Source organism: Ambystoma mexicanum, chromosome 7p (assembly GCF_040938575.1).
Source record: "Ambystoma mexicanum isolate Mex_15411 chromosome 7p, UKY_AmexF1_1, whole genome shotgun sequence".
Lineage (NCBI taxonomy): Eukaryota > Metazoa > Chordata > Amphibia > Caudata > Ambystomatidae > Ambystoma > Ambystoma mexicanum.
Window position 1 is genome coordinate 518,405,220 of NC_090939.1, and position 16,374 is coordinate 518,421,593.

The following is a 16,374-nucleotide window of genomic DNA, read 5'->3' on the forward strand; positions in this document are numbered from 1 at the left end:
TTTGTGATGTCATGAATATTCCTCATGAGATCCCTTTCCATTTCTCCTTCCATCTACGGTACTTCTTTCAATTTCGCCTATTCTCACATCCATTTGGGTCTCAAGAGTGTCAAGGGAGGATATAATATATTCTACTATCTGCAATCTCTCCTCCATTTTGTCGAGCCGCACATTGATCTTGTCCATTTAACCCCCTATGTCGGCCCTAATACCTCAGATCTCCTCCATCAGTGATGCTACATCCCGCTTAATGACCAACGTGTCCTCACGTTCCGATGCCATGCCTTTCACTGCAATGTGCCCCGTAAGATCTGGCCTGCCAGGGTATGAAAATCCAGCAAGTTTGGCCTTAGTTTCCTTATGCTGTTGCACCAGAATGTAGACACAGGTATGTTCAAGACCCCCTCGCCACCAACAGTAGGGCAAACCCCTCCTTTTTGCAACTCTCCAGGTCCAGACTCCTCTCCAACCAAGGGGGGTATCCCCCACTCACGGCAAGGCAGGCATATGCCGCTGAATCAGAGACCCACACAGTCTGCAAAGTCCTACTACTACTGCTCGAGGCCTCATTGTCTCCCGTTCAAACAAGGTCCCTCTGGAGCGTCAAGTGGGACCTCTGGATAGATCCCCCGTTGACCCTCAACAATCACTCGATGTGCGGGTAGGGGGGCACATGCCCCAGTACTGGGGACCCACACCTCCTGGGCCCTGTACGTTATGGGTGGGTTGTGGCCCTGACACTCCAATTGCAGTGCCTCAGGACCTTCCACTGTGTACGCACACGGCTGTGGTGAAGCTCAGGTATTCCAGATTGGGCCCCTCCAAAGCCCTTGCACACTTCCAAACAGGCCACTGCCCCCACGGCAGAGCTGCGGCTGGCTGGATCCTACCTTGTGGTTGCTGTTCCTGCACAGCGCTGTCCTCTGGTTCGTCCTCTGGTCCACCCGCCTCCCAGGACACATCCCTCAGCGTGGGTCGCAATACCCAGAGTCGCCGGCCTCTAACTTCCTCACCATCTTGACTGTCCTCGTCCTGGTGTGGGTAGAGGGCATGGGGGGGGAAACAGGGCCTCGTACGTTGGCTGCTGCTCTGAGTGAGTTCAGGCCTCTTCCTGCAGTCCTGCCTGATGGGGACTGCACTTTCGTTTTCCCCCGGCCTCCTGAGGAGCAGCAGATCTCAGGCCGTGTTTGGCCGATTCACTCAATTTCTTAAGCCAGGCAGGACCCATGAGGCCCCGGTCTGGGATCTCACAACACACCTGACGGGGGTTGGGGGACTAGAGTGGGGCACACTCAATCTATCGGGGTCCGGATGACAGAGACTTAGCTTAGGCTGCCTCCATCTGCGCCCCCTGCTGGCCAGTCAGAATCAAGCTTTCTAAATGTTGTATCTCTCTTTCTTGCATGTGTGATCTGCTGTGCCAGTAATGCCATTCATGATGCCTTAAGTGATGTCATATATGATTTCATCAGTGATGTAATTTGTGTTGTCACCAGGGTGCTTAGGGGCTGCACAATGTGAGCCCCATAGTGAATGTGGCATAGCTTCCAGTACCTGCTGAATTTCAGGGGTTTTGCTTTATTAAATCAACACCTTAACGTCACTTCAACTGAAGTGTTTTCACTGAATTGCAAAGGTTTTGTTATGCTATGCCTACCACCACCTATAATTCTGTCTTTTTTTGTGATAACATAACTGATGTCATATAATTCGTTAGCAATATCGGTTCTTGAGTAAGCTGGGGTTAGTGGGGGCCTGTGTTGATGGCTGAAGTTGTGAGTTGGTGGTAGTGTGGGGCGATGAAAAGGAAGAGTGAGGTGCGGGTAGTAGAGGTTTATGATGTGGTAGAGTGTGGTGGTGGTGTTAGTGTGTGACTGTGATGAGGAAGACTGAGGTGGTGGTAATGGGGTACTGTAACTATTAAGAGTTAGTTGGTGCTATTGGGGTACTGTGACAAGGAAGAGTGAATTGATGTTAGTGAGCCGCTGTGATGATGAAGAGTGAGTTTTTGTTAGTGATGAAGAAGAGTGATGTGGTGGAACTGGGATACTGTGATGAGGAAGAGTGTGATTGCCATAATGGAGGACAGTGATGAGGAAAAGTGAGTTGGTGGAAGTGGGGTACTGTGACAAGGAAGAGTGATGTTGTGGTAGTTGGAGTTGTGAAGAGGAAGAGTGTGTTGATGGTAGTGGGGTACTGTGACAAGGAAGAGTGATGTGGTGGGAGTGTGGGTCTGATGAGAAAGAGCGAGATGGTGGATGTGTGGAACTGTGATGAGGAACAGTGAGTTGGTGGTAGTGGGGTCCTGTGAAGAGGAAGAGTTGCATGGTGGTAGCGTGGGACCGATGATAAAAAGTGAGGTGGTGGTAGCGATGTACTTTGATGAGGAAGAGTGACATAGTGGTAGTGGAGAACTGTGATGAAGAAGAGTAAGGTGAAGTTAGTTGGGGACTGTGACAAGGAAGAGGGATGTGGGGGTTTATAGGTAAGATTACTATTCAGTACTGGGACGAGGAAGAGTGAAGTAGGCCTTCCGGTAGGATTAATAACTAGGTATTGTGATGAAGAAGAGGGAGGTACGATCATATAGGTTTCTTCCCTGCTGACGGCAGGCGTGAATCGAGATCTTCATTGTTAAGTCACATAAAAAGCATGTGCAATCAAACACATAGCAAACAAGCATCTCGCTCCCACACATTGTAAGTTAATTTATGAATAAATCCCTGTAATTGTTTTATATTAAAAAACAGATTGCTTCCTAAATTAACTTAAAATACTCCTCTTCCCCTAACTAGCAATGACAATGATGGCCGCATCTCAATATTTGTTAGTTTTAAAGTATTTACTCTTTTTGTGCCATTCATGCCGATTTTCGAATTCGGAAAAACGCTAAACAAAATAAAAATTAAAAAATTACACTATCTGCAAGCCCCAAACTTTCATAAATAACACTTTCTTACCTTGCCCACATGCTCCCTGGCCTGGAACCTACCCTACTTACAACCATTACATCATTTTAGGGCACTTTCCAAAATCAATTCATAACTTGATTCTCGAATGACAGATTTTCAGAAATGAAAAAGCTTGGCACCAGCAATGCATCATGGGAGATATAACACCTTTTGGCTACGGGGATACCCCCGCTATATGCCACATTAAAATAATTACTTGAAGAATTTACACCAAACCAACATAGGATTCCCTTTGAGTGTTTGGTACCCAATGTGTTTCTTATTTGGCACAAATCCGTCCAGCAGTTTGGGATGTATGCTTGAGCAAATATGTGACATTTTTCCTATGGGAAAATAAATAAAAAAGTGAACAACGCGGCCTTGTGTTAACCCTTGATATCTTTTGAACTGTAAAATGGATTTGCATAAAATGTTCTGGTTCTGAGGGACCCCAAACCCAAATTAGGAATGTCAAATATCATGCTGCTCCGTCTCACGGCTCAAAGGTTATTGGCCATAGAATGTTCTCTTTTGATATGATATATGATAATGATATGATAAGTCATTCATAACGTGCTTGTACACAAGTGTTGCTACGGAAGATGGGTTTCACCTTAACTACAGAGCGACTAGCGTTGCCCTATAATATATATACACTACTTACGTCATGACGATCAAATTGCCGTTCTCAAACAGTCCATTATAATAATTGTGTAGGTGAAACCTTTGCAGACTGTACATTTACTCATTTTGGTGTTGTTTCCTCCAGCATCACCATGCATTCATATTGCACAATTCTATTGCCTGTTTCTATACTCCCATATAAGATGACAAAAAGTGCCATACACACCAGCCCTGGAGAATTTGTTTCAAAATAATAATGAACCCTTCAATGAGATCTGTTTGCCAAAATGTACAGGAATTTTTTTTTAAATGACTGTTGGCGCTACCTCTTCCCAGCATCACCCAATTCTCTGTATTCTTGGCACACTCATGCTTACACCAAACTCTTCATCGCTATCACCCCACAATTATCCCCATAATTTGTCAGTGCTAGACAAAGTTTTCCTCTTACTTCCTTACAACGAGCACCAAACCATGACTTTACCCTTTTGATGTTCCCTTTAAATATACTTTCTTTGGGCAACAGGAAGCACACTTGACCAGTTTCAAACACTTCTATCAGGCCCTCAGACTGAAGATTGGGATTGTGCCAGTTTAAAATCTCCTGGCTTACCACCCTAATTAGATTCCTCATCATGATTAATCATCGCCCAGTGGAGGGTTCTCCCATTTGCCACCAATTCACCCTCATTCACTTCAACGCCTGTCTCCCTTGATCCTGGAGCATGGTACGCATGCAGCCTATGCATTCTCCTCTGCCTAGTAAATGCACATTGGGTTCTCAGTCCTTTGACTTTCTCCTACAAAAATACACATGGGGTTCTGACTGCTTGGCCCTCTCCTCCACAGAGTAAATGCACAAGGGGTTCTGACTGCTTTGCCCTCTCCTCCACAGAGTAAATGCACATGGGGTTTTGGCTGCTTGGCTCTCTCCTCCACAGAGTAAATGCACATGGGTTCTGACTGCTTGGCCCTCTCCTCCACAGAGTAAATGCACATGGGGTTCTGGCAGCTTGGCCCTCTCCTCCACAGAGTAAATGCACATGGAGTTCCGGGTGCTTGGCCCGCTCCTCCACAGAGTAAATGCACATGGGTTCTGACTGCTCGGCCCTCTCCTCCACAGAGTAAATGCACATGGGGTTCTGACTGCTTGGCCCTCTCCTCCACAGAGTAAATGCACATGGGTTCTGACTGCTTGGCCCTCTCCTCCACAGAGTAAATGCACATGGGGTTCTGACTGCTCGGCCCTCTCCTCCACAGAGTAAATGCACATGGGTTCTGACTGCTTGGCCCTCTCCTCCACAGAGTAAATGCACATGGGGTTCTGACTGCTTGGCCCTCTCCTCCACAGAGTAAATGCACATGGGTTCCGACTGCTTGGCCCTCTCCTCCACAGAGTAAATGCACATGGGGTTCTGACTGCTTGGCCCTCTCCTCCACAGAGTAAATGCACATGGGTTCCGACTGCTTGGCCCTCTCCTCCACAGAGTAAATGCACATGGGGTTCTGACTGCTTGGCCCTCTCCTCCACAGAGTAAATGCACATGGGTTCCAACTGCTTGGCCCTCTCCTCCACAGAGTAAATGCACATGGGGTTCTGACTGCTTGGCCCTCTCCTCCACAGAGTAAATGCACATGGGTTCCGACTGCTTGGCCCTCTCCTCCACAGAGTAAATGCACATGGGGTTCTGACTGCTTGGCCCTCTCTTCCACAGAGTACACGCATGTGTGGTTCTCACGGCTTTGGCCTTTTCCTCTGGCAATTAAACACCCATTTTGTTCTCAATGCTTTTTCCCTCCAATATGCCTAGTAAATGCATGTGGGATTCTTTAGTTTCTCAGGACTTTGGCCTTCCTCTCCTCCTGCACAATTCATGTGGGTTGTACTTCCCCTCTACCCACAATTCATACCCTCAACCCATCCACAAATCATGGGGCCTCAATCCCCACCCCAATAAAAGTTCTAACATACTTCCCTAAATCTACCTGTGTCATAGTATTCATTTAATTCTACTCTAACATACACTATTCTAGATATAGTCCCCTCCCCTAGAAAGCCTGAGCCGCCCCTGCCTCTTATAAATGCCAAGCATCATCTGTCCTGAGTCTCTACTTCCCTGTCCTTATATACATGTAAGGAGGAACCCAGTAAAACGTCATATCCTGAACCTTGGGGAGAACCTATAAAGTTCGACCTTGGCAAACCCATGGACATTTTACGCGTTCAAGTTCTGGACAAACTGTCCCGCCCTAGACATACAAAATAAACATAATGCTGTTTCAGAGACTCTTGCTGATGAAGCCAGGTTGACATTTTTCCAATAGAAGTCAACCCCCTAACATTGATCCACCCCCACCTTGGTAACCTGGCAAGGAGATGGGACAACGTGTTTTAATTAAATTAAATATTTTGTAATCTACTGAATACCAATTGAGACAATTCTGACTTCTTTATTCAAATGCAGGTTTTCAAAATTAACTTCCCAATGGAAATTCCTTTATAAGAACGGTTTAGAGGCTTTAAGAGCTTTAGGTTTGATTAAAACATGAAACATTAATAAACCAACGTTTCAGTAAAATAATGGGAGCTGAGAGTCTTTATTTAAACTCTCCTATGTCCCTGTGCTGGAATCCCTTCCCCTGGCTTATCCTCCAGAGTTGAAAAGTTATAATGTAATAAAGTATGAAACGTACAATGTGCCAACATCTGGGGAAGAGAGTTTTAAAGGGAGCGCAATTATTTAAAAGAAATGTCCACAATGTACCGAACCTCAAAGGAACTTTCGCCGGTGTTACATTTTTAACCAAGAACAACTTGCTAAAACAATTTTTCAAGCTATCAAATTAAAATGTAGATCTGGCAAAGCGATTGCTGTGAACTGCATTTAAAAGACAAATGATCTACATTTGGAATGTAAACAATGTACAGAGAGCACCCAAATAGAAATTCCACTTACAAGTGATACTTTCCATATTTTACCGGAAAACTATGACGATTGTATCTTAGGTTTGGGCTGGACAATCGTGCGCATTGTTCTGTAACTTCTGCCATACCACAGTCAAACAAAGTAATTCAATAACACACAGCTGTACATAACCAGAACATATTATTTTAGATAATCCCTTCTAAAGACTCACAAATAGGTGTCTCTAGCCAGAAGATGGCGACAGTGAGGGGTGACCATGTGCCTCAGAGCCACAGGATGTGATGCCAATTTTACCAAACCAAGCACTGTCACCCACCAGACAAAGGTAATGAATGCAAGGGGGATGCTCTAACATGGTGGGGGTTAGAGACACATTCATAATTACTAAAGCCATCTCCTAAGCCAAAAGCACATAACAATGAAGGAGAACTGCAGATTAAGTCACAGAGGATTGGTAGAACATTACAGTGCCTCAGTGGAATTTGATCCATTTGATGGGAAGGTGCTATTGCATGAAGCACCTGAGGTGACCTTTCCTAAAGAGGTGCATTCAAGCAATGTCAGCAGTGTCAATGAAGTTCCAGCCTTCCCATACCCAACTTCAAAGGGACTGCAGCAAAATTAACTCTAGCAGAGAGACTGGCAGAAGGGAAGGCCAGCTCTGCACAAACTAGTGGGCTACTGGGGGGAAAGTAGAGCAAGATAAGCGCTCGCCTCGGACATGGGGCAACCTGCAGTTGGCAAGTTCATATATCAACAGGACAAACTCGGCCATTGAGAAGCTAATACGTAGAGTGCCTGTATACTGGGATGTTATAACATGTGTTATTACTGTGCTTGGGATGGGGGGAAAGTGACATGAAGCAGTATATAAAAAACAAAATAACTATTATGTGTCCTTTTGGGGTGTTTTGCAGGAGCATGGCCTCTGGTGGTGTTATGACCAGGTCTGCATCCAAGGTCAGTGTTTGGCGTTCTTCCCCTGGATATTATCAGGTTGTCCAATGGCATTGGAGTGGCATGAGGGTCAGTTGTCAATGTAGTAAGGATGGACACAGGTGGCTGTGACCCTGAATTCGCCTGGGCTTGTGTAAGAAGTATAAGAAGAATTATGTGCATGTTACAAGCTGTTTGCAGATATTTTTTTTCAGTTCCATGGTGGTCATACTAGCAAGCGATTACTCACAAATACCTGCTCCAATAGGTCTGTGACCCTGCCTACTCCATGCCTTCCTCCCATCCATGGGCAATACACCGGCCCGTGACAAGAAGCAGGTGCATTGCTGGTGTTCCACTCTTCAGTGCGTTGCCACCTCTGCCACAGTAAACTCCACACCCTTTCAACTTAGTGCCGTTTGACTCCAGACCTACTGAAGCCTTTTGTTATTGGACAACCTGCCTTCCTCTAGGTGTGTTCTTGAACTGGCAAGAGCGTATCAGGAAATTGAACCCTTCTCATCGGCGTTCGAGGGAAGAGGCGAAACTGGAGGGCCAATATCCTGTCACCTTGACTCTTACACAGAGCTACAAACAGAGGTCAACGACGAGCATGTGGAAAGAGCCTTTTCGGTGCTATATGTTTTCCAAAGGCACTCACCTATCAATTTTACAATCTTCACATGAATCATAAACTAAAAACCTCCGTCTTGCTTGCACTTGGCACCATTGATTCCCCAAATAGTGCCATGCCACGCCATCATCCTTATACACTCTGGCACCATGTTTGAGGAGTGAAAATGGTTTGACTGGCATATTCATTGTGAATAGGTATGTTGCAGATATCTATCCAGCCCAAAACACCAGAAGAATGTCCTCCTTCGGCAATTCTAGTGCACATGATCAAATTGTACCTGATTATTGAACATATTCTCTTTGTTGAAATGTTATCTTACTTGGTTTTACATTATGTTAGCAAGCTGTGGAAGTACACTGTGGTGGGTTTTATGGGACCGAGGCTTGTCCAGCTAGTGGGGTATTGGTCCTCCACCAGGGGTAAATGGACTGTGGGCTTTGGGGGGAAAGGAAAAGGGCAAACATGTAAGAGGATTGGTGTAGTGGGCGTGGGGTAGAAACGAACAGATAAGCAATCTGAAATCTATAAAAGTGCTGAGGGCAATGGCATGGGCATAATTTTATGGGGGGAGCAGGGTGTTTGCCCCCCGATCTTTGTAGCACACCATTTTGTCACACTCATTTGGCATGGGCCCCTTTCATTGAGATGTCATGTCCCCCCAACATTTTCAGCAAAGTTACTCCAATGGACAAAGGTGTTTGAATGGCATAGCAGCTGTCCATGTGTAATCTTTGGTAAAGGAACACATGGAATGGAGATAATGAAAAGTGGGAATAACACTGGCTCATAACAATGAACAAAGTTCTGTGAAGTCATTTTTCAGTAGGTTTTTATTGTTACATTGTAATAGAATTAGTCAGCTTCTGGCTGTGTGTTGGACTTGAGATGTGCACAAGTGTGCCCTGGATGTGTGGAGTCTTCTGCATCAGATACAGTTTTGAAGGTTCACTCTGAACTGCAAGGGGATAATGTAGCTCCGAGGCTTATGTCAGAGGAGCCAGGAGGAAGATTCGGCCGCCTACAGGTAAATACAGGGAGCACAAAAGGCGACCTGATTAAAATATAAGCATAGCAAATGATTTTTAGCTTTTTGAGACAGAAGAACCTGGATCAGACAGGCAGAAAGAAAATTAAACATTGATTACCACCGTGGTAATATCCTGAATAATTGGGAATTAACAGCTAATAGTGGACAGTATCAGCAAATGAAAATTGTAAAATATAAAAAATGTAAAACTCACATTTCATCACAATCTCTAATGTACACCCAATGTACCTCCAGCCCCAAGAAAGCATTTAAGTACATATAGATTGATCCATTGTATATATTAGGATCTGGATGCTTTACACTACAGCTCCCATGAGCTCTATCGTGGAATCAATGACAGGGGAACATGGGACTTGTAGCTCAAAACATCTGGAGAGCAACAGGTTGGACACTCCTGGTGTATATTACAGCATGATTAATCCTAGCATGGGTCTAGTGCAGGTAGGGTCAGGCCAAGAATCCAGTATTGGGAAGGGTCACCACTTGAAATCTCTGAGCCAAAATGTGAATCTAAAATGGAGCATGAATAGGACCCCTACATCTGCACCAAACACCAAGGCTCCTATGCGCAGAGCAAATGAGTGATCAACAAAGTGGAGTAGGATCGACAATAGGCTGACATGGAAAGGTATCATTAATGTAGGATTTATTAATGGTGTTTACATGATTGGGACAAATGATGATATGCAACTTAAGGCAATTTAAAGCAACAAAAACAAGATGACTTCTCCAGTCAAGTGGCACAGCGAGTACAGCGCCCGCTTTGACATGCTCTGCACTCGAAGCAGGTTCGAATCCCGGTGGCGCCAAACTCAGCCTTTCATCCTTCCGAGGACGATAAATGAGCACCACACACCGTGGGTAATAATAAGCAGCACTCAGACACCTGAGGGTTCGTAGCGCTATATAAATGCCAAATTATTATTATGAGTTGAAAAGCTCTTAATTAATTAATCAAATCACAGTCTGGGTTACTGTGGTATGCAGCCACTTGGTTACAGCATGCCGCAAGAGTAGCCTCATAGCGTGACCTCATGGAAGTTGAGATGAGAGAGTGGTTGAGAGAGGGGAGTAAAGCCACCTCGGAGCATGTAACACTATCGGATGTTAAATAAAGCAATTGAAATTGCCCACAATGTCTTGGCTGTCCCTGCAATATGCTCACAGTCCCTCATAGCCCTGGGGACTTGAGTGGCCCTCACACTTCTTTCTTGTCTCGCGGGTCCTTCTGTTCCTGGTCATCAGGTCCTTGTTCATATGTTCTGAGGAGGCCTTTGCCTAGGCTTCCAGGTCCAAGATCACCTGCACGCGAGGATTCGTAAGGGGCACATACTGTGGCTTTGAATAGACTGGCAAAACCAGAGAACTATCCCTAGAGAATGGATAACCTAACTTGTTCACCACAGTTTCCTTCTCTCTTTTTTTCCTGCCATACAGTGCAGTCCCTCTTTTCCGGAGCCCTGCTTCCACTGGCTCCTTGCTGAATTGCGATAGTCTGGCTCCTATCCTTCTCCTCTCCTGTCCATCCTCCTGTCAATCCTAAATTCTGTTTTCAATCTCTCTGGTTCTATTCACCTATCTTTTGCCCACATCCTCCACTGTTTTCTTCTCCAGTTTTCTCCCATCTGTCCACCTCACCTTCACTGTCTGCTCCTCCCTTCTCATATCTCTTTACAACTCATTCATAGCCTCATCATCCAGTCTCTTCTTTGATGATCTTTCCACCACTCTCTTTGTAATACCTGTTAACTGTTTGTCTGAGCTTTTTCCCACTCTACTCCTCTGCCCACCTCCTTCTCACATCATCTCTCCACCTCCCGGATGTTCCCTCCAAGCTTCCTCTTGAGACTCTGTCCTCACTCTTGCCCTTTCCCCATTCCACCCAACACCCATGGAGTCCTTCTGCCTCATGTCTTTTTTCCACCACCGAGGAATTGGCAAAAGCCCGTCTCTCACTAACTCCTAACGTACACACCAGACTAAACAACTTGTGTTTTTTATGGAGCCTTTGGTGCTGCCTCTCTGGGTCTTGTTTCTCCCAACCAGATGCACCTGTGCTATGGAGTTTTTCAGATTGAGACTTCATAATGCCTGTCCACAATTTTGGAGCTGACATGCACAATGAGAGTGCTTCCAGGCAGCCTAGCAAAGAGCAGAATGCTGCAATGTGCCACAAGGGAGTCATGGCAACCACACAGGCATTGTGACACTAATGCTTTCCATCTTTCCATCCTAAGGATCAGGAAACCTGGTATTAACATACTATGTTTCAGAAAAGTTCTGTACAATATGCTCTGGGCATCCCTTAAAGCGACATACTTAAAATGGCAGACAACCTGCAACACTCCTCTGACATAGAGCTGTGGCATGATGGTGTGATTCAGCAGTCCCCAGGCCCAGCATCACACTGCGGGTAGTAGGACCAGCCCTGTGACTACCCCATTCAGCATCCCTAGTGGTACTCCGGGAACTTAGTCACATTCCCCAAGTGTCTCTATATGACCCACAGCCCCCAATAATTGACTCTAAAAATCGATATCAGTTCTCATTGTTTGTATTCCAACATATTTGTTTGTTTGTTTGTTTGTTTATTATTTGTAATGCGCCGGTATACCCTAGGGTAACAAGGCGCAGCAGATACAGGAATTTTCGAAACTTAGTTGCAGACAATAAAATATATACATGGCATATACACAGTAATAATGAAAGAAAAGCACGGAATATATTCATATATACAGTTAACACATGTATGTACGGTATGTCCAAATGACAAGAGGGAGATGCAGATCATGGCTCAGTATGTTTAGACAGCGGCTGTCTTTAGCCAAGACATAGGGCCTCATTACAACTCAGGCGTTAAGGGTTAACGCCACCGTTAACCCTTAACGCCTGATTCTGATTTTAACGCCTGCTTTTAGCAGGCGTTAAAATCCATGGCGCTAACCTGCGATGGTGCTAATTACGCCGCCGTAATTTACGGCGCCGTAATTAGCGCCTTCCCCACTCCCATTATGCCCTATGGGGCAAAAATGGGAATGGGGAAGGGAAAATGGGAAATGGGGATTTACCGCCCCACTCACCTTGGAATGGGGCGGTAAATCCGCCATCCACCATGGTGTAAACGGAGTTTACACCATGGTGGTAAAGTTGGTGCACTTAGCACCAAGGTTGTAATGAGGCCCATAATCTTGGATCGGAAATTTTGGTAGGGTAAGTCCATTCTGAGAGTGGGTGGTCGGGAGTTCCACAGTTTAGCCGCTTTCACTGGGAAGCTGTTACCTCCTATGGTGGAGCATTTGTAGTTGGGGACGGAGAGGCAGTCTCTGTATACTGTCCTTGTCGGTCTCAAGGATGTCAGTCTGTGAAATCTGTTGATCAGGTAGATAGGGGCCGCGTTATTGAGGGACTTGTGGGTGAGTGAAGCAGTTTTTAGGGAGATTTTATCCATGATAAGGATCCAGTTGTTCTGTTGGCTGTGTACTGTGATGTGGTCTCTTCTGGAGATACCTAGGGCCGCTCTAAGTGCGTTATTCTGGATAATTTGTAGTTTGCTGGTGGTGGCTTTGGAGGACCCAAGGTAAAGCGCGTTGCAGTAGTCTAAGCGGGATAGTATGAGGGCTCTGGCCAGGGCTAGGCAGCTGGTGTTAGATAGAAAAGGTTTGGCTGCACGGATCAATTTACATGTGTAAGCCGTGGAGGAGGCTAGTGAGTTCACCTGTCTGTTAAAGGAGAAGTTGGAATCCAGGTATATGAGCCATAAATCAGATCATACAGTCTATGACTATTTGTTCAGTTAGAAAAAGGCCTTGGAGGCAAAATAAAATTAATAGATTCTACAAAAAGTGAATTAGGGTTCTGGAGTGGGATATCATTTAATGGTCCTTATTAAATGTGAGAAGTGGGAAAATCAAAACATGTCTACAAGACTACTGAAAAAAATTGATTTCTATATGAAAGTTCAGGCTATCCATACACAATGCAGCCCAGGAAACCTTTAGTCAACATTAATGAATTTCCAAATAGAGGCTTATTTGAAAGGACAAATTACTTTGTAAAGTACTTGTGTAGCATTCATGTTCCATTTGCATCATGTGGAATATGGGATCAGGTAGATTCCATGTTCCACAGGGAAGGGTTCAGCAGTTGGAAGGACCCAGTGGGGCATTGAAGAAGTAACTAAATAAACATCAGTCGATTCTCACCCTGTGCAGTGATCATTTCATTGGTGACGAGCAGGATTACCATATGGGTGGTGTCCCACCGAGTAGCCACACTGTTTATTCCAGCCAATGGATTTCGCACCATTGCAGCGTAACTACTGTTCGAGGGAATTAAACCAGCAATATTAACTCTGGCATGAAAAGGGAGAGCTTCCTTGGTGAGCTTGTGGATCTAATTTGGGCTCATTGTATGGCATTCCCATGCACGTGTGCTGCCTGTGCACGTGCCTTGAGGCGCCATCCAAGCGTGTGATGTGCATATTGCCGGCAACTGCAGATGCCAGTCAACTTAGGAAATATGAATCAGAGACAAGAAAACAAAATGAATAAAATTAACTTTGACGTATTCTGCCCAACAACAGGGGGAGCTGCTCAAGAGTGTCCACTGTTGAGGATCGGAAGAGTTGTACGAATGGCAGGGCATCTATTCATAAGCACACTTTTCTTTGTTATTGTCAGTTGCTGTGCAGCAGTTCAGTATCCGTGTAAAGAACAAGTTATTAAGAGCTCAGCTAAATGCTCCTTGCCTCCTGTTTGGTCGATGTTTACAACAGTTGAAATAGAAGGCATTACAGGCACTTACAGCACTAATTAAACCGTAACTGGGGGAATAGAAGCACATACTCCCAAAAGCACCAAAGACTACCACAGCACATAATACTATAGCTTGTTGTACCAACGCAAGGAGGGCCATCTCCCAATCTTTTACTTGACAACCAAGGGGAGCCTCAAGTACCAATTAAAAGAAGGAAAAAAATATTTGATCAGTGCGTACAAGCGGTCAATGGGCCGAAATATTTGAGTTAGCGAATAAAATTAGATTTGATACATTGGGCCTCATTACGAGTACGGCGGTAGCGGGTTAACAGCACCGGTAAGGATGCCGGTGCTGTTAACCCCATCCAGCCGCATTCCGGCACCCCACCGTTGAGAGACCATAAAAGGCGCACTTGAGACATTGGATCATGGCGGCCTGGTTTGCAAGTTGAGAACGCTCATGATCATTGGGATACAAGCCCCAGGATAGCGTGGCAGCCACGGCACTGAGCCACGTGCTTGAGTCGGCACACTACTGGGCGGTGCTACCGAGCATGGGTTGTATTGGCAGTACACTAAACTGGGAGTGAGACTGATACTGCAATTGGGAGGCTGCGAGGCGAGAAAGCGCGCAGTCGATAACGTTGTAGTACAAAAGTGTTGGAGCAGCGCTAGGCACGCGTCCCGTGAGGGTGGGGTCCGAGCTGGGGCCATTCAGGAATGCAGCTGCACTGAGTTGAACGGCATGTGCCGTGGGGCTTGCAGTCATACATTGGCCGCGGTTAATCAAGCCATACAGGGCAGCCCAACGAACGGGGCCAGAGGACCAGAGAGCGGATAAGTGCACCGAGTGGACTCACTCAAAAGAGATCACAGCATAACTAGGTTAAATCTAAGTTGCTGCAGCGGTCTGGAGGCTCCTGCATCCGCACAATTGCTGCGCCCTGAGAATTACACTGCGTGAGCCTTCACGTAGAATAGAAAATGCTTGCCCCGTGTATTTGTGGATTTGTCTGTACAAAGTAACCGTATATGCAAGTCGTGCCCGGAACTCCACCAACACGCCCCCATGCAAAGCAAAAACAGCCAGAACAGTTACCTCTGCATGCACCACCGGATGCAAATATACCCACCCTTCAAACAGTGCGTGGGGTCCCCCGAAAGCAGGCATGCATCTCGGGGACCCTGCACGGGGTCCGCCGTAACTGTATCCAGCACCCCGACGACACTCGTACAGTTTCACGGAAAGCATATATATATATATATATATACACCCGGTCAAACTGCGTGCAAACCCTTGTAAAAAGTCCCTGCAACCCGCTATGTACACACACCACTAAGTACGATCGGAACCCCATCTGCATGCACACACCCCTAAATCCGACATGCAAACTCACCTCCAGAGTTGCGATTCCTCTATGCAAGTCCGTACGCCTGCTTCTGGGTGGCACAGATTTCAGGGGCACTGCGTGGGCATTTCGCAGGCGAGAGGTTGCAGTCACATCCATGAATATGCTTGGTCATGTGTATTTGTGGGCGTGCTGTGGACTGCCTGTGGTTCGTCGCTCGTAAGCCCCACTTTCTGGCTTGTTCTTCCCCATTTTGTGTGCTATGCCCCCTATTACGGCCCCTACGCAGGCCACGCCCACCGCCTGTGTGGAGTCTCGCGGAAGGCACTCGGCCGTTCGCAGAGCAGTGCCGAACATATGCAAACTCCATGCAGGTCCCAGAGAAGTCCCACGCAGTCGGTTCCATGAATCGACAAGCAGTGTTTTGCATGCAGTTTGACGTGCAAGTTCCCAAATGTACGCGCAAATTATTCCATGAATCAGCCCCAAAGTGTCTGAGGCTTACTATAAGGTGCAGTAAGAGGATATGTTAATGCTGCAGCTGCTCTAAAAACAGTGCTAAGCAAGCAATACAGTGTTACTTTATACATTTGTATTTGTATCTGATTTAAAGATCACTTTCAACGAGGTGCTTTACAAAAATAAAATGGTACCATTGTATGTCAGATGAATGAAAATCGAATCAATTACAATCAAATACAAAAGAGATTCATGAGGATAAAGCAGAGGAAATACGATGCTTTTTGAGCACGCAATAACAAATTACAAAAGAAGAGGCAGCACACAGATTAAAGGGTAAAGAGTTCTAGTGTTTAGAGCCAAGAAGAGAAAAAGATCAGAAACAATATTGTGAATATTGTGCACAAGGAGGCCGAGGGACTGACAGAAGAAACTGAGATGGAGAACAAAGAGGGCACAGGGGAGCTTATAGAGTAATCAGGGGGGAGAAAGGTCCTAGACACACTTGAACACAATGCAGAGGAAGTGAAGCAGTAGTAATTAGAAATGTAGCTTTAATTATGAGAAAAGGAAGGAGTTTTGAGTTATTTTAAAGAAAGAAGCGAGCAGCACAAGCAGTAGGAGAAATGTGGATTGATGAAGAAAGTGAACAATCAAACATGCACCAAAATGTTAAGCAGTGGAGG

The 16,374-nt window shown here is 45.7% G+C and overlaps 1 long non-coding RNA gene across 1 annotated transcript; it reads right to left on the reverse strand.

Moving 5' to 3' along the window:
* Positions 1-8,887: 8,887 nt before the first annotated feature.
* Positions 8,888-11,255, reverse strand: LOC138526602 (uncharacterized). The gene is made up of 2 exons (XR_011283651.1): positions 11,099-11,255; positions 8,888-9,093 (listed from the first exon to the last, which is right to left on the reverse strand). It is a non-coding gene; the product is annotated as an uncharacterized lncRNA (long non-coding RNA).
* Between the last annotated feature and the right edge of the window lie 5,119 nt (positions 11,256-16,374).